The sequence below is a fragment of the Mus musculus genome, chromosome X, assembly GCF_000001635.26.
Source record: "Mus musculus strain C57BL/6J chromosome X, GRCm38.p6 C57BL/6J".
In the NCBI taxonomy this organism is placed as follows: Eukaryota; Metazoa; Chordata; class Mammalia; order Rodentia; family Muridae; genus Mus; species Mus musculus.
Window position 1 is genome coordinate 136,483,831 of NC_000086.7, and position 19,629 is coordinate 136,503,459.

Sequence of the window (19,629 nt, forward strand, 5' to 3'; positions counted from 1 at the left end):
GAATCAGCACCATTTGTAGAAAATGCTGTCTTTTTTCTACTGGATTGTTTTAGCTCCTCTGTCAAAGACCGAGTGACCATAGGTGTGCTTGTTTATTTCTGAGTTTTGAATTTTATTCCATTGATCTACCTGCCTCTCACTGTACCAATACCATGCCGTTTTTATCACTATTTCTCTGTAGTACAACTTGGGGTCAGGAATGGTGATTCCACCAGAAGTTCTTTTATTGTTGAGAATAATTTTCTCTATCCTGGGTCTTTTGTTATTTCATATGAATTTGCAGATTGCTCTTTCTAACTCTATGATGAATTGAGTTGGAATTTTGATGGGAATTGCATTGAATCTGTAGATTGTTTTCGGCAGGATGGCCATTTTTACAATATTAATCCTGCCCATCCATAAAAATGGCAGATCTTTCAATCTTCTGAGATCTTCTTTTATTTCTTTTGTCAGAGACTTGAAGTTCTTTTCATAGAGATCTATCACTTGCTTAGTTAAAGTAGCAGAAATGTCTTTTATATTATTGGTGATGATTGTGAAGTGTGTCATTTCCCTAATTCCTTTCTTAAATTTTTTTCTTTGCCTTTTCAAGACAGGGTTTCTCTGTGTAGCCTTGGCTGTCCTGGAACTCACTCTGTAGACCACACTGTCCTCAAACTCAGAAATCTGCCTGTCTCTGCCTCCCAAGTGCTGGGATAAAAGGCATATGCCACCACTGCCTGGCTCCCTAATTTCTTTCTCATCTTGTTTATCCTTTGAGTAGAGTAAGACTATTGATTTGTTTGAGTTAATTTTATAACCAGGCCCTTTGCTGAAGTTATCAGATTTAAGAGTTTTCTGGTTGGTATATTTTTTTGGAGGGGTCACTTAAGTAAACTATCATATCATCTGCAAATAATGATATTTTGACTTCTCCATTTTCAATTTACATGTATCCAGTTGGGTTACTTTTGCTGTATAACTTCAGGTATGTATTGAATAGATAGGGATAAAGTGGGAAGCCTTGTGTAGTCCATGATTTTAGTGGGATTGGTTCAAGTTTTTCTCCATTTAGTTGGATGTTGGCTACTGGTTTGCTGTATATTGCTTTTACTAGGGTTAGTTGTGGGCCTTGGATTCCTAATCTTTCCAGACTTCTAACGTGAAGGAAATGCAAGGACAGGGTAATGGAGCAGATATTGAGGAATTGATCAACCAACAATTAGCCTGACTTGAGACCCATCACATGGGCAAGCACCACTCCCTGACACTATTTATGATACTCTGCTTCGCTTATAGACAGGAGTCTAACATGGCCATCCTCTGAGAGGATCCAACCAGCAGCTGATAGAGACACATACATATACCCACAACCAAACTTTGAATGGAGCTTGGGGACTCTTATGGAAGAATAATAGGAAGGATTGTGGGCCAAAAGAGGAAAAGAACTCCAAAGGAAGATCAACAGAATCAACTAACTTCAAACCTTGGGGCTCTCAGACACTGAATCACCAGACAAAAAGCATAAAGGGGCTGGACCTAGGCCTCCCCACACATATGTATCTGAGGTGTAGCTTGGTCTTTGTGTGGATCCTAAAAAACTGGAGTGGAGGACTATCCCAAAACTGTTGCCCTGTATGTAAGATATAATTTTTTAGCTAGGCTGCTTTGTCTGGCCTCAGTAGGATAGAATATAACTAACCTCACAGAGACTTAAAGTGCCAGGGAGGGGTAATACCCAGAAGTCCACCACCTGCTTAGGGAAGAAGGGGAGAAAGGATTTGAGGAAGAATATTGGGGCAGGGGTGGTGGGAGGGGGCAGTGAGCAGGATGTAATGTGAATGAATAAAAATAAATAAATAAATAAGAATTTCATGAAATCTGCAAATACTTGAATGTAATGACAAAAACCCATCCTGATTGATGTAGCACAGATCAGAAAGACCAATGTGATATACATTACATGTGTGTAGACATTAGCTCTTTAATCAATGGTAACAGAGCTACAATCTGTGATTCAAGAGTTTCTGCATAAATTAAGGCATTATAGAATGTACAACACATCACACTGGGAAAGAAAAATATAATAGATAGATATTAATAAATAGATGAGCTCTAACAATAGGATCAAGTGGGAGTACAATAGGGGAGATAGGACAATAGATGGAATAAGTGAGGAAGCTAAACTTATAAGCTATTTAAGGGGTAATATGGAAACCTAATACAGTGAAAGTTTCCTAAAATGAATACAAAGATGTAGGTGATATAATGAACTTGTCAAATAACTGGGAACGCAGAGTCATAACAGGACATGACTTGTCAAGAAGTAAAGCTTCTAGTACCAGGACTGGGTTCCATCTAAATGTGATGTGAGCCAAGGGGGAGCCATAGAAATGCCTAAAATTCCCAGGATTTGCCAAGATCATAGGTTGTTCTTTAAAAATTAAAATCAATGCCATACTGCTGTAGATAACAACAACAATTCATTGAGCATTAAGAAGGTAAACTGGGTATTCCATAAAACCTTCATGACAAAATGATAGCCTCTTTGGTATTGGAAATAATTTGCACGCTATCAAAAGAGAAAAATAAACAACCAACCAAGCCAAGCATATTTTGTTCTACATTGATGGTCTGCCTTCACGATATGCTAGAGCAATGGTGGTATAAAATCTAACTAACCAATGTCTGATTTGACTTAAAACCCCCTCTATGCAATGGAATCCATAAGTGATACCATTGGGGTGGTCAAGAAATTGAGACAAGAGAGCCTAGGGACCTATCTCTGTTAAAAATCCTCAATACTAATTCTCTTGTTCTACCTATAATTAATCTTGGTCCAAAGTATCATGAAAACAATTCATAAAGAGGAATCTGGCATGAAGTTTGTCACGTTTCTGTAATTCCATGGACATGACAGGGCAAGAAGTTTCAAGAGACACTCACAGTAAGCCAGTGGGAAAATACTGTGCTGCCACTAGAGACAGATAAGTGGGGAATGAACAAAGAAAGATGGAAGAGTGTGTGTGCAGTGTTTCCGTGGGTACCGTCAAGGGCACTGGGGAACTGACAGAAAGAATAGGCTAAGGGTGGAGATACCATAGCTATTCAGGATACAGATAGTGCAGTCAGTTTTACATGCACAGTCTTTCCATCCTAATAATCTATAGGAAACTTTTCATCTTGACCCTACAAAAACCCATGGTAAATTAAGAGAGAATGTGTCCCTGGAACATTGAAAGATTATGTTTGATGCCTTCATTTTGATTCCCTAAAGAAAGGAAATAGAGGACTATTTTCAGATTGCTCCAGAATCACATCTTTTGGGGTGGGAGGTGTTTGATGCCAACTTCTCAATAGGTCCTGTGACCACTGACTGTGCTGAGACTGCCCACGTGATGATTCTGATCATCAAACCCGAAAGGAGCTGTCAAATACAGTGACGCCATTGACATCAAAATCAAGGTAATAGAGTGTACACCTGATTATCATTCTCTTTCTGACACAGAACAGATATAGACAGATATATAGACTAGAAGTTCTGAGAGGTCATGAGGAAGATGAAGGTGGTTATCTTAGAGAAAGGTAGCCATCTTGAGTATATTGCATACATAAACAATGAAAAATGTAAATACAAAAACAGACTATTGGTCACATAGTCCATTGTAGATACAGTGAGATGACTGGAGACATAAAGAGTAGAGATAAAGAGAAAGGGGTGAGTCAGCAAACTTGACATAAATCAAAGAATGTGAAATCATTCTACTAATATTCGGGGGTTAGGACAGTTCAAATTTTTGGGGACTTCTACTTCTGCAAGACATTTCTGAGAAGAGATAGATATACTGTTTGCCTGACCTGAGTTTCAATGCTGAGTGGGGTTGATTCTTGGTGAAGAGGACTTGGTAGAAGATGGTGCCCATAGATTTTCTGTCTAGTTTGAGAGTTCTTCCTTTCTTGTAAATGACCCATTACTCAACACAGAATACTATGACCCTGAATAATTGCACACAGCAGCAATAACTGTCTGCTCTATACATCTGCCGACGGTTAAAATCCATGAAAAAATTATTCAAACACACTATGATGGCAAAGTAAAAAGAAAAAAAGAAAAAACCCACAGAGTCTTCCAGTAATAACCAGAAAATAATAAAGCAGAAAAATGGAAATATTTATGCATATGTTACTCAGTCAAGGGGAACTAAGAGATAGATTCAGAGATGGAAAGGGCTGAGAAAATTATAATATGGCATGTGTGGGATGAAAAAACTACAAAAAGTGAGAAAGCTGAGTGGAAGAACTCAAAGTGGAGATGAAGAAATAATGATAGATGTTAGATATTTCAAAACAGAGCTGGGGAATCCAGTGCTAGAACACAGTGGAGAAGTTCATACACTAAGAGGAACAAGGGAGAGAAGATCATCATGGCTCTTGTTCAAGGTTAGCACGCCCCTCCCACATTCATAGAATATTCTGTGGTCTAAAAAGAGAGATTAATAAATAGACATGTAAAAAAGATAAGACGTAACAGTAAATTAAATGAATTTCAAAAAACAAGTAGTGGAGTAAAATGTTAGAATAAAAAAGTGATGTAAGGGACACAGTATGATAACTTATAAGGACATGGTACAGAGAGAAGAGAGAGATAGAGGATGGGTAAATGAAGAAAGAAATGGGAAGATATAGATGACAAAAATGTAAGCAGAGAGAGTGATAGTGAGGAGTGAATGAGCACGGGTAAGGAACTAGCCTTCTATCTAAATTTCAATCCTCATTTTCCAAGTTTATACAAGAAACATCCTCTGTCAGACCTGATGGGCCCTGTAGTGATGTCAGGATAGAACATGGTCTTGCCCTGCTTCAGTGACTATCAGATTGATATGTTCCATCTGTCCAGGAAAGATGAGACTCAGCTACAAGAACTGATTGAGGTACAGAGCCACAAAGGTACATTTGAGGCCAATTTCCTTCTTGGTCCTGTAATCCAGGCTGAGACCTATAGATACCATGGCTCTTTCTGTACTGTTCTTGTGTATGGTCATCCCAGGGTGGCCACTTATACTATCCTGCCACAGCTAAGAAACTCTTATGTATACCTCGTTTCTTGTGACTAACAAAATTTTAAAGCTATGTGTGAGAAATCCTTCAAGTGATGGAGAGAAAGTATAGTAGAGAGCTACAGGGAAGAACTTCTGGGATATATATATATATATATATATATATATATATATATATATATATGAATATATTAGCTCTATGAAGAATGGACTCACTAAAATATATTTAAACCCACACACAACAATGATGATAATAATAATCAAACAAAAAGAAACTATCAGTTTAAGAAGGGGGTTATGGTAAAGCACGAGGGAAGAATACTTGCAACAGGCTACAGAGATGAAAGAAAAATGAAAGAGATATCAGTACATTTCATACAAAAACTTGAACAAAATTGAGCTTGAGAGTGATTATCAGGTAACAAAATGTAGATATGGAGCTTCCTAAACACTCATCCTTTTCCTTGGCTATCACCCTGGAATATCTATAAGTTTAGGCAGACATAGAAATGGGTCAGGACAGACTCTTGGTGGATAAGTTTGGGGTCAATCTGTGCAGGTCAGAGATACTCTCAGTGGAGTATTCCTATCGTTTCATCGTATGACTGAGCTAAAAAACTCAAAAGATGGCAGATGCTGATGTTAGACCTAGTGGGGAACCCCCCACCCAATTCTCGATTCAGTATGCACCCAAAAAAATCACGAAGGACCATCTCTTGATGTAATTACATAAGGACATTTAATGACGGAGCTCAGGACCTACATGCATCCCACACAGGAGATAAAGGATGTCGGCCACGAGGCTAGAAAGCTACGGGGTTTTATGGGGTAAGGGGCTTAGGGGTGTGGAATTCAGCATAGCGACACACTTGGCTTATTCAAACATTAACAGAAAGATTACATGTTAGAAAAAGGGCATCAGGACTTTGTTCCTGTGGGCTGGGGGTTTATCTTTGTTCACATAGCAACCAGTTGATGTATGACTTTACCAGGCATCGAGGGGCAGTAGACAGTGGGGAGGTTCCGGCCGGGTAGTGTTGACCTAGACAAGATAGCCCTGCTTGTACAATCAAGCTGTTCTTAGGAATGTCTTAACAAAAGCCCTGTCTGTTCTGCTTTGTTCTAGGCCCCAGGCCGCAGGCTCATAGACAACATGAATCACAAGATACAAAATCTTATTTTCTTTCACTGGCAATGATGTCAATAAAGGGGATCATGCCTCCATTGCTTGTAGAATTTCAAACTTGTACCAGTACTCTAGAAATCAATTTGGCAGTTCCTCAGAAAATTGCATATAGTTCTACATGAAGCCCAGAAGCTCGGAATACTCAAGATACCATTCACAGACTGTATGAAGCTCAGGAAGAAGGAAGACCAAAGGGTGGATGCTTCAGTCCTTCTTAGAAGAGGAAACAAAATACTCATGGGAGGTTGAGGGTGGGAGGGATTTAGGAGGAGGAGCAGGCGGAGGGGGGGGGGAAGGTGGCAGGATCAGGTATGTGAGGATATGGGGGAGATGTACAGAGGTTCAGGGAATTGAACAGGTGTGTAGCAATGAGGTGTGGGGAACTGGGGGTAGCCACTGGAAAGTCCTAGATGCCAGAAAAGCAAGACCCTCCCAAGATCCAACAGGGATGGCATTAGCTGAAATACTCAACAAAGATGAGAGAGAACCTGTAGAGACCGCATTCAGAGGTTAGGCAAGGCCCCCAGTTGGGAAATGGGGCCACCCATTTCCAAACTTTTAACCAGAATGGCTTCTGTCTAAAGAAAATACGGGGACACAGTGTGGAGCAGAAACTGAAGGAGAGGCAATTCAGAGACTGTCCCAACTGGGGATCCATCCCATATACAGACACCAAGCCCAGTCAGTATTGTGGGTGCCCATGGTGTACACCTCAGAACCTAAGAGGAAGGAAGGCCCAAGTGAGGTAGCTTCATTCATACTTAGAAAGGGGAGCAAAATAATCATGAAGTGTTGGGAGCCGCGCCCACATTCGCCGTTACAAGATGGCGCTGACAGCTGTGTTCTAAGTGGTAAACAAATAATCTGCGCATGTGCCGAGGGTGGTTCTCCACTCCATGTGCTCTGCCTTCCCCGTGACGTCAACTCGGCCGATGGGCTGCAGCCAATCAGGGAGTGACACGTCCTAGGCGAAGGATAATTCTCCTTAATAGGGACGGGGTTTCGTTTTCTCTCTCTCTTGCTTCTTACACTCTTGCTCCTGAAGATGTAAGCAATAAAGTTTTGCCGCAGAAGATTCTGGTTTGCTGTGTTCTTCCTGGCCGGGCGTGAGAACGCGATTAAGAATTGGTGCTGAAATCCGGGACGAGAAAAAATCCGGGACGAAAAAATACAAGAAAACTCGGGACCGGCGCAAGGAAGATCCCTCATTCCAGAACCAGAACTGCGGGTCGCGGTAATAAAGGTTCCCGTAAAGCAGACTGTTAAGAAGGATTCAACTGCATGAATTCAGAACTTTTCAGCTGGGGAACGAGAGTACCAGTGAGTATAGCTTTACGAGGTAAGCCTGGCCTTGAACTTTCTAAGGAAATTCAAGACAGTCTATCAGAAGTAAAGTGGAAAATAGCTTTATAAGGTATGTTTGGCCTTGAACTTTCTCTAGTGTTAGAAGCCCTTTTGTTCCTTTTCACATGTTATCAAGTGGTTAAGGCAGGGCGGATTCTAGATGAAATTCAGGACAATCTATCAGAAGTAAAGCGGGGAGAGAGAGTAGGAGCAAAGAGAAAATATGGTACACAAAATAAGTATACAGGCCTTTCCAAGGGTCTTGAACCCGAGGAAAAGTTTAGGTCAGGTAAGAATACCTGGGGAGAGATTAGAAGGAAGGAGAAGGAAAAAGAAAAGAAAAAAGATCAATTAGAGGAGCCAGTTCTTAATAGTTCTGAATCAGATGAAAAGGCTATTAGGGCCTGGAAGGCGCTCTCCCGAGCAGGTGAAGCCACTGGACAATAATGACAGAGGCAGGCTCTTGCAGCCTACAAGGTCTTATTGTCCACCCTGGAGTTGTAGATCAGGATTGTAAAGGGGAACTTCAGGTTCTCTGTTCTTGTCCTCAAGTTGTCTTTTCTATATCACAAAGAGACAAAATAGCTCAACTAATAATTTTGCCAAGCCTACATGGCTGTTTTTTCTTCCTCTGGTATTCCTAGAGCTGCCAGAGAGATTGGTTCTACTGAAAATGATTCTGATTACTTAATAATGCCTTTAGATTGTTGTCAAATTTTGTCTACTCACGTAGGGGTAAACCCTCGTGGCGTCAGGCCATTACAGGTCTGACAAATGGATGTCACGCATATTTCCTCCTTTGAGAGAAATCAATATTTACATGTTTAGAAGAAACCCACTTAAAAATGGGATTGTGGTATATACTGATGGATCAAAAACTGGCATAGGTGCCTATGTGGCTAATGGTAAAGTGGTATCCAAACAGTATAATGAAATTTCACCTCAAGTGGTAGAATGTTTAGTGGTTTTAGAAGTTTTAAAAACCTTTTTAGAACCCCTTAATATTGTGTCAGATTCCTGTTATGTGGTTAATGCAGTAAATCTTTTAGAAGTGGCTGGAGTGATTAAGCCTTCCAGTAGAGTTGCCAATATTTTTCAGCAAATACAATTAGTTTTGTTATCTAGAAGATTTCCTGTTTATATTACTCATGTTAGAGCCCATTCAGGCCTACCTGGCCCCATGGCTCTGGGAAACGATTTGGCAGATAAGGCCACTAAAGTGGTGGCTGCTGCCCTATCATCCCCGGTAGAGGCTGCAAGAAATTTTCATAACAATTTTCATGTGACGGCTGAAACATTACGCAGTCGTTTCTCCTTGACAAGAAAAGAAGCCCGTGACATTGTTACTCAATGTCAAAGCTGCTGTGAGTTCTTGCCAGTTCCTCATGTGGGAATTAACCCACGCGGTATTCGACCTCTACAGGTCTGGCAAATGGATGTTACACATGTTTCTTCCTTTGGAAAACTTCAATATCTCCATGTGTCCATTGACACATGTTCTGGCATCATGTTTGCTTCTCCGTTAACCGGAGAAAAAGCCTCACATGTGATTCAACATTGCCTTGAGGCATGGAGTGCTTGGGGGAAACCCAGACTCCTTAAGACTGATAATGGACCAGCTTACACATCTCAAAAATTCCAACAGTTCTGCCGTCAGATGGACGTGACCCACCTGACTGGACTTCCATACAACCCTCAAGGACAGGGTATTGTTGAGCGTGCGCATCGCACCCTCAAAACCTATCTTATAAAACAGAAGAGGGGAATTGAAGAGATTTTACCCCGAGCACCAAGAGTGTCTGTGTCTTTGGCACTCTTTACACTCAATTTTTTAAATATTGATGTTCATGGCCATACTGCGGCTGAACGTCATTGTACAGAGCCAGATAGGCCCAATGAGATGGTTAAATGGAAAAATGTCCTTGATAATAAATGGTATGGCCCGGATCCTATTTTGATAAGATCCAGGGGAGCTATCTGTGTTTTCCCACAGAATGAAGACAACCCATTTTGGATACCAGAAAGACTCACCCGAAAAATCCAGACTGACCAAGGGAATACTGATGTCCCTCGTCTTGGTGATGTCCAGGGCATCAATAATAAAGAGAGAGCAGCGTTGGGGGAGAATGTCGACATTTCCACTCCCAATGACGGTGATGTATAATGCTCAAGTATTCTCCTGCTTTTTTACCACTAACTAGGAACTGGGTTTAGCCTTGATTCAGACAGCCTTGGCTCTGTCTGGACAGGTCCAGACGACTGACACCATTAACACTTTGTCAGCCTCAGTGACTACAGTCATAGATAAACAGGCCTCAGCTAATGTCAAGATACAGGGAGGTCTCATGCTGGTTAATCAACTCATAGATCTTGTCCAGATACAACTAGATGTATTATGACAAATAACTCAGCTGGGATGTGAACAAAAGTTTCCGGGATTGTGTGTTATTTCCATTCAGTATGTTAAATTTACTAGGACAGCTAATTTGTCAAAAAGTCTTTTTCAGTATATGTTACAGAATTGGATGGCTGAATTTGAACAGATCCTTCGGGAATTGAGACTTCAGGTCAACTCCACGCGCTTGGACCTGTCCCTGACCAAAGGATTACCCAATTGGATCTCCTCAGCATTTTCCTTCTTTAAAGAATGGGTGGGATTGATATTATTTGGAGATACACTTTGCTGTGGATTAGTGTTGCTTCTTTGATTGGTCTGTAAGCTTAAGGCCCAAACTAGGAGAGACAAGGTGGTTATTGCCCAGGCGCTTGCAGGACTAGAACATGGAGCTTCCCCTGATATATCTATGCTTAGGCAATAGGTCGCTGGCCACTCAGCTCTTATATCCCATGAGGCTAGTCTCATTGCACGGGATAGAGTGAGTGTGCTTCAGCAGCCCGAGAGAGTTGCACGGCTAAGCACTGCAGTAGAAAGGCTCTGCAGCATATATGAGCCTATTCTAGGGAGACATGTCATCTTTCAAGAAGGTTGAGTGTCCAAGTGTCCTTCTCTCCAGGCAAAACGACACGGGAGCAGGTCAGGGTTGCTCTGGGTAAAAGCCTGTGAGCCTAAGAGCTAATCCTGTACATGGCTCCTTTACCTACACACTGGGGATTTGACCTCTATCTCCACTCTCATTAATATGGGTGGCCTATTTGCTCTTATTAAAAGGAAAGGGGGAGATGTTGGGAGCCGCGCCCACATTCGCCGTTACAAGATGGCGCTGACAGCTGTGTTCTAAGTGGTAAACAAATAATCTGCGCATGTGCCGAGGGTGGTTCTCCACTCCATGTGCTCTGCCTTCCCCGTGACGTCAACTCGGCCGATGGGCTGCAGCCAATCAGGGAGTGACACGTCCTAGGCGAAGGATAATTCTCCTTAATAGGGACGGGGTTTCGTTTTCTCTCTCTCTTGCTTCTTACACTCTTGCTCCTGAAGATGTAAGCAATAAAGTTTTGCCGCAGAAGATTCTGGTTTGCTGTGTTCTTCCTGGCCGGGCGTGAGAATGCGTTAATAACAATGAAGGGTCAAGGGAGGGAAGAACCTGGTGGAACTGGAGAGAGGGAGAGGAATTAGGTTAAGGTCAGGTATGGGGAGAGAGACAGGAAAGAGACCCTGAGGGTCAGAAGAATGAATGGAAATATGCCATTGCTGGGGGTGTGGGTGGGTACAAACCTCTAGAAATACCCAGAGACCTGGGATGAGGAAGGGTCCCAGGACTCAATATGGGTGATCTTAGCCACACTATCCAACAGTGGTGGGGATAGGGAATCTGAAGAGACCACCTCTAGGAGTCAGACAGGGATCCCAGTGGATGGGTGAGGACATCAACCCACCTACAAAACTTTCAACCCCAAATTGCTCCTATTGGAAGGAAGTGCAGGAACAAAAACTGAGAAGAGACTGAAGGATCGGCCAACCAGTTACTAGTCCAACTTGGAATCCATCCTGTGAGCGGGCACCACTCCCTGACATTATTACTGATGTTATGTTGTGCTTGCAGATGGGAATCTAGCATGGCTGTTCTCTTAGAGGCTTTAATGGCAACTGATTGAAACAGATGCAGATACTCACAGCCGACATTGGCCGGAGGTCTGGGACCTGTGTGAATGAATGAGTTAGGGGAAGGATTGAAGGAATTGAAGCAGATGGCAGTCCCATAGGCAGACCTACAATGACAATTAACCTTGACCCTTGGGAGCTCCAAAAGATTGAGCCACCAATCAGAAAGCATGCATAGGCTGGTCTGCAGTCCCTGTCACATGTGTAGCAGTGGGCTGCCTTGTCTGTCCTCAGTGGGAGATGATGCACTAAGTTCTGAAAAGAGGTGATGGGGAGATAGATGGGGGGTGGGGCGACAACCTGCTCAGAAGTAAAGGGAAGGGGGAAGAACTCTGTAAGGGTGAACTGGGAAGGCAGCCATCAGAATTTAAGTGAATAAATAAATAATTAAATAGTGCATGGATTGAAATAGAGAATTCTCAACAAAAATGAAAAGGGTGGTCAGCGATCATGAAAATATTCAATATCCTTCGCCAACAGAGAAATATAAAACAAAATGATTCAGCGATTCCATTTTGTACCCTTCAAAGTGACTAAGATTAAAAACTATAAACTACAACTCATACTAGTGAGGATGTGGGGCAAGGAGAACACTTTGGCTGCTGGTAGGAGTGCAAACTTGCACAGCTGCTTTGGAAGTCTATTTAGCAGTGTTTCATAAAGGTGGGAATCAATCTACCTTAAGACCCAGATATCCCACTCTAGGGCCTAAACACAAAGGTTGCTCCACTGTATCACAAGGGCACTTGCTCAACTGTGTTCATAACAGCTTTGTTCATAATTGCCAGAAGCTGGAAACAATCTAGATGTCACTTAACTGCAGAATGGATTAAGAAAAAAATATTTTTTTTTACAACTGAGTATTTCTCAGCTCTTAAAAAGAATGGCATCGTGAAAGTTGAAGGCAAATGGATGGAATTAAAGATGTGGATGCTTTCAACCGACCATCAGACTGAGCACAAGTACCCCAATGGAGGAGTTAGGGGAAGGAGTGAAGGAGCTGAAGGGGCCTTCAATGGGAGGGGAGACCTTGGTCCAGTGAAGGCTTGATGCTGCAGTGTAGAGGAATACTAGGGCGGTAGGTGGAAGTGGGTAGGTGGGTGAGGGAACACCCTCATAGATGCAGGGTAAGCAGGGAATTGAATGGCGGGGTTTGCAGAGGGAAAACTAGGAAGGGAGATAACATTTGAAATGTAAATAAATAAAATATCCAATTTTTAAAAAGAGAAAAAAAGAAGGCAAGGCGAAGGCGAGGGCGAGGGGGGAGGGGGAGGGGGAGGGTAAGGGGAGGGAAGGGAAGGGAAGAGCATCATGTGGGAGATAAATCAGAGCCAAGAAGAAAAATGGTATGTACTTACACGTAGAAATCAGCTTTAAGGCAAAGGGTAAACGTGCTACAACCCACAGACCCAGAAAGTTACACAGAAAGGAGAGGTTACAGAGGAGTGCATGAGATGCACTGTGAAGGATGTATAGAATAGACACTGAAGACAGACAGGGGATCAGTTCCAGTAGGCGTTATGGATGGGAACAGGAGGGATCTGGTTAGGAAGCTTGGAGAGAGATGGGACTGTGAGACTACTGGGATCAGGGGAGCATCTCTGGAACAGGCTAGTAAGCCAGTGCAATGGGGGCTCCCAAAAATCTGTGCGAGGAACCCCAATTAAAACTTCTACTATTGGCTACCTTGCCAGCAGAGTCTTGCCCAACACCCGCAAGGGCCCACACGGGACTCCCCACGGGATCCTAAGACCTCTGGTGAGTGGAACACAGCGCCTGCCCCAATCCAATCGCGCGGAACCTGAGACTGCGGTACATAGGGAAGCAGGCTACCCGGGCCTGATCTGGGGCACAAGTCCCTTCCGTTCGACTCGAGACTCGAGCCCCGGGCTACCTTGCCAGCAGAGTCTTGCCCAACACACGCAAGGGTCCACACGGGACTCCCCACGGGACCCTAAGACCTCTGGTGAGTGGACCACAGTGCCTGCCCCAATCCAATCGCGCGGAACTCGAGACTGCGGTACATAGGGAAGCAGGCTACCCGGGCCTGATCTGGGGCACAAGTCCCTTCCGCTCGACTCGAGACTCGAGCCCCGGGCTACCTTGCCAGCAGAGTCTTGCCCAACACCCGCAAGGGTCCACACGGGACTCCCCACGGGACCCTAAGACCTCTGGTGAGTGGATCACAGTGCCTGCCCCAATCCAATCGCGCGGAACCTGAGACTGCGGTACATAGGGAAGCAGGCTACCCGGGCCTGATCTGGGGCACAAGCCCCTTCAACTCCACTCGAGCCCCGGGCTACCTTGCCAGCAGAGTCTTGCCCAACACCCGCAAGGGCCCACACGGGACTCCCCACGGGATCCTAAGACCTCTGGTGAGTGGAACATAGCGCCTGCCCCAATCCAATCGCGCGGAACCTGAGACTGCGGTACATAGGGAAGCAGGCTACCCGGGCTTGATCTGGGGCACAAACCCCTTCCGCTCCACTCGAGCCCCGGGCAACCTTGCCAGCGGAGTCGCCTGACACCCGCAAGGGCCCACACAGGATTCCACACGAGATCCTAAGACCTCTAGTGAGTGGAACACAACTTCTGCCAGGAGTCTGGTTCGAACACCAGATATCTGGGTACCTGCCCTGCAAGAAGAGAGCTTGCCTGCAGAGAATACTCTGCCCACTGAAACTAAGGAGAGTGCTACACTCCAGGTCTGCTTATAGAGGCTAACAGAGTCACCTGAAGAACAAGCTCTTAACAGTGACAACTAAAACAGCTAGCTTCAGAGATTACCAGATGGCAAAAGGCAAACGTAAGAATCCTACTAACAGAAATCAAGACCACTGACCATCATCAGAACGCAGCACTCCCACCCCACCTAGTCCTGGGCACCCCAACACAACCGAAAATCTAGACCCAGATTTTAAAACATTTCTCATGATCATGATAGAGGACATCAAGAAGGACTTTCATAAGTCACTTAAAGAATTACAGGAGAGCACTGCTAAAGAGTTACAGGCCCTTAAAGAAAAGCAGGAAAACACAGCCAAACAGGTAAAAATCATTAAAGAAAAACAGGAAAACACATCCAAACAGGTGATGGAAATGAACAAAACCATACTAGAACTAAAAGGGGAAGTAGACACAATAAAGAAAACCCAAAGCGAGGCAACGCTGGAGATAGAAACCCTAGGAAAAAGATCTGGAACCATAGATGCGAGCATCAGCAACAGAATACAAGAAATGGAAGAGAGAATCTCAGGTGCAGAAGATTCCATAGAGAACATCGACACAACAGTCAAAGAAAATACAAAATGCAAAAGGATCCTAACTCAAAACATCCAGGTAATCCAGGACACAATGAGAAGACCAAACCTATGGATAATAGGAATGGATGAGAATAAAGATTTTCAACTTAAAGGGCCAGCTAATATCTTCAACAAAATAATAGAAGAAAACTTCCCAAACATAAAAGAGATGCCCATGATCATACAAGAAGCCTACAGAACTCCAAATAGACTGGACCAGAAAAGAAATTCCTCCCGACACATAATAATCAGAACAACAAATACACTAAATAAAGATAGAATATTAAAAGCAGTAAGGGAGAAAGGTCAAGTAACATATAAAGGAAGGCCTATCAGAATTGCACCAGACTTTTCACCAGAGACTATGAAAGCCAGAAGAGCCTGGACAGATGTTATACAGACACTAAGAGAACAAAAATGCCAGCCCAGGCTACTATACCCGGCCAAACTCTCAATTACCATAGATGGAGAAACCAAAGTATTCCACGACAAAAACAAATTCACACAATATCTTTCCACAAATCCAGCCCTTCAAAGGATAATAACAGAAAAGAAGCAATACAAGGACAGAAATCATGCCCTAGAACAACCAAGAAAGTAATCATTCAACAAACCAAAAAGAAGACAGCCACAAGAACAGAATGCCAACTCTAACAACAAAAATAAAAGGAAGCAACAATTACTTTTCCTTAATATCTCTTAATATCAATGGACTCAATTCCCCAATAAAAAGACATAGACTAACAGACTGGCTACACAAACAGGACCCAACATTCTGCTGCTTACAGGAAACCCATCTCAGGGAAAAAGACAGACACTACCTCAGAGTGAAAGGCTGGAAAACAATTTTCCAAGCAAATGGACTGAAGAAACAAGCTGGAGTAGCCATTTTAATATCGGATAAAATCGACTTCCAACCCAAAGTTATCAAAAAAGACAAGGAGGGACACTTCATACTCATCAAAGGTAAAATCCTCCAAGAGAAACTCTCAATTCTGAATATCTACGCACCAAATGCAAGGGCAGCCACATTCATTAGAGACACTTTAGTAAAGCTCAAAGCATACATTGCACCTCACACAATAATAGTGGGAGACTTCAACACACCACTTTCTTCAAAGGACAGATCGTGGAAACAGAAACTAAACAGGGACACAGTGAAACTAACAGAAGTTATGAAACAAATGGACCTGACAGATATCTACAGAACATTTTATCCTAAAACAAAAGGATATACCTTCTTCTCAGCACCTCACGGGACCTTCTCCAAAATTGACCATATAATTGGTCACAAAACAGGCCTCAATAGATACAAAAATATTGAAATTGTCCCATGTATCCTATCAGACCACCATGGCCTAAGACTGATCTTCAATAACAACATAAATAATGGAAAGCCAACATTCACGTGGAAACTGAATAACACTCTTCTCAATGATACCTTGGTCAAGGAAGGAATAAAGAAAGAAATTAAAGACTTTTTAGAGTTTAATGAAAATGAAGCCACAACGTACCCAAACCTATGGGACACAATGAAAGCATTTCTAAGAGGGAAACTCATAGCTCTGAGTGCCTCCAAGAAGAAACGGGAGACAGAACATACTAGCAGCTTGAAACACATCTAAAAGCCCTAGAAAAAAAGGAAGCAAATTCACCCAAGAGGAGTAGACGGCAGGAAATAATCAACTCAGAGGTGAAATCAACCAAGTGGAAACAAGAAGAACTATTCAAAGAATTAACCAAACGAGGAGTTGGTTCTTTGAGAAAATCAACAAGATAGATAAACCCTTAGCTAGACTCACTAAAGGGCACAGGGACAAAATCCTAATTAACAAAATCAGAAATGAAAAGGGAGACATAACAACAGATCCTGAAGAAATCCAAAACACCATCAGATCCTTCTACAAAAGGCTATACTCAACAAAACTGGAAAACCTGGACGAAATGGACAAATTTCTGGACAGATACCAGGTACCAAAGTTGAATCAGGATCAAGTTGACCATCTAAACAGTCCCATATCACCTAAAGAAATAGAAGCAGTTATTATTAGTCTCCCAGCCAAAAAAAGCCCAGGACCAGACGGGTTTAGTGCAGAGTTCTATCAGACCTTCAAAGAAGATCTAATTCCAGTTCTGCACAAACTATTTCACAAAATAGAAGTAGAAGGTACTCGACCCAACTCATTTTATGAAGCCACTATTACTCTGATACCTAAACCACAGAAAGACCCAACAAAGATAGAGAACTTCAGACCAATTTCTCTTATGAATATCGATGCAAAAATCCTCAATAAAATTCTTGCTAACAGAATCCAAGAACACATTAAAGCAATCATCCATCCTGACCAAGTAGGTTTTATTCCAGGGATGCAGGGATGGTTTAATATACGAAAATCCATCAATGTAATCCATTATATAAACAAACTCAAAGACAAAAACCACATGATCATCTCGTTAGATGCAGAAAAAGCATTTGACAAGATCCAACACCCATTCATGATAAAAGTGTTGGAAAGATCAGGAATTCAAGGACCATACCTAAACATGATAAAAGCAATCTACAGCAAACCAGTAGCCAACATCAAAGTAAATGGAGAGAAGCTGGAAGCAATCCCACTAAAATCAGGGACTAGACAAGGCTGCCCACTTTCTCCCTACCTTTTCAACATAGTACTTGAAGTATTAGCCAGAGCAATTCGACAACAAAAGGAGATCAAGGGGATACAAATTGGAAAAGAGGAAGTCAAAATATCACTCTTTGCAGATGATATGATAGTATATATAAGTGACCCTAAAAATTCTACCAGAGAACTCCTAAACCTGATAAACAGCTTCGGTGAAGTAGCTGGATATAAAATAAACTCAAACAAGTCAATGGTCTTTCTCTATACAAAGAATAAACAGGCTGAGAAAGAAATTAGGGAAACAACACCCTTCTCAATAGTCACAAATAATATAAAATATCTTGGCGTGACTCTAACTAAGGAAGTGAAAGATCTGTATGATAAAAACTTCAAATCTCTGAAGAAAGAAATTAAGGAAGATCTCAGAAGATGGAAAAATCTCCCATGCTCATGGATTGGCAGGATCAGCATTGTAAAAATGGCTATCTTGCCAAAAGAAATCTACAGATTCAATGCAATCCCCATCAAAATTCCAACTCAATTCTTCAATGAATTGGATGGAGCAATTTGCAAATTTGTCTGGAATAACAAAAAACCTAGGATAGCAAAAAGTCTTCTCAAGGATAAAAGAACTTCTGGCGGAATCACCATGCCAGACCTAAAGTTTTACTACAGAGCAATTGTGATAAAAACTGCATGGTACTGGTATAGAGACAGACAAGTAGACCAATGGAAAAGAATTGAAGACCCAGAAATGAACCCACACACCTATGGTCACTTGATCTTCTACAAGGGAGCTAAAACCATCCAGTGGAAGAAAGACAGCATTTTCAACAATTGGTGCTGGCACAACTGGTTGTTATCCTGTAGAAGAATGCGAATTGATCCATATTTATCTCCTTGTACTAAGGTCAAATCTAAGTGGATCAAGGAACTTCACATAAAACCAGAGACACTGAAACTTATAGAGGAGAAAGTGGGGAAAAGCCTTGAAGATATGGGCACAGGGGAAAAATTCCTGAACAGAACAGCAATGGCATGTGCTGTAAGATCGAGAATTGACAAATGGGACCTAATGAAACTCCAAAGTTTCTGCAAGGCAAAAGACACCGTCAATAAGACAAAAAGACCACCAACAGATTGGGAAAGGATCTTTACCTATCCTAAATCAGATAGGGGACTAATATCCAACATATATAAAGAACTCAAGAAGGTGGACTTCATAAAATCAAATAACCCCATTAAAAAATGGGGCTCAGAGCTGAACAAAGAATTCTCACCTGAGGAATACCGAATGGCAGAGAAGCACCTGAAAAAATGTTCAACATCCTTAATCATCAGGGAAATGCAAATCAAAACAACCCTGAGATTCTACCTCACACCAGTCAGAATGGCTAAGATCAAAAATTCAGGTGACAGCAGATGCTGGCGTGGATGTGGAGAAAGAGGAACACTCCTCCATTGTTGGCGGGAGTGCAGGCTTGTACAAACACTCTGGAAATCAGTCTGGCGGTTCCTCAGAAAATTGGACATAGTACTACCGGAGGATCCTCTCCTGGGCATATATCCAGAAGATGCCCCAACTGGTAAGAAGGACACATGCTCCACTATGTTCATAGCAGCCTTATTTATAATAGCCAGAAGCTGGAAAGAACCTAGATGCCCCTCAACAGAGGAATGGATACAGAAAATGTGGTACATCTACACAATGGAGTACTACTCAGCTATTAAAAAGAATGAATTTATGAAATTCCTAGCCAAATGGATGGACCTGGAGGGCATCATCCTGAGTGAGGTAACACATTCACAAAGAAACTCACACAATATGTACTCACTGATAAGTGGATATTAGCCCCAAACCTAGGATACCCAAGATATAAGATATAATTTGCTAAACACATGAAACTCAAGAAGAATGAAGACTGTAGTGTGGACACTATGCCCCTCCTTAGATTTGGGAACAAAACACCCATGGAAGGAGTTACAGAGACAAAGTTTGGAGCTGAGATGAAAGGATGGACCATGTAGAGACTGCCATATCCAGGGATCCACCCCATAATCAGCATCCAAACGCTGA

The 19,629-nt window shown here is 42.4% G+C and overlaps 1 protein-coding gene and 1 long non-coding RNA gene across 2 annotated transcripts in view; one reads left to right on the forward strand and one right to left on the reverse strand.

The window, feature by feature from the left end:
- The window catches only part of Gm14991, a 51,120-nt gene extending 44,837 nt beyond the window's left edge, over positions 1-6,283 (forward strand). Inside the window, exons 3-4 of the long non-coding RNA XR_387069.2 lie at positions 3,340-3,444; positions 6,163-6,283. This is a non-coding gene — a long non-coding RNA (predicted gene 14991). The remainder of the gene's footprint in view (positions 1-3,339; positions 3,445-6,162) is intronic.
- Positions 1-19,629, reverse strand: part of Kir3dl2 (killer cell immunoglobulin-like receptor, three domains, long cytoplasmic tail, 2) — a 96,151-nt gene that overhangs the window by 35,904 nt on the left and 40,618 nt on the right. The window lies entirely within an intron of this gene.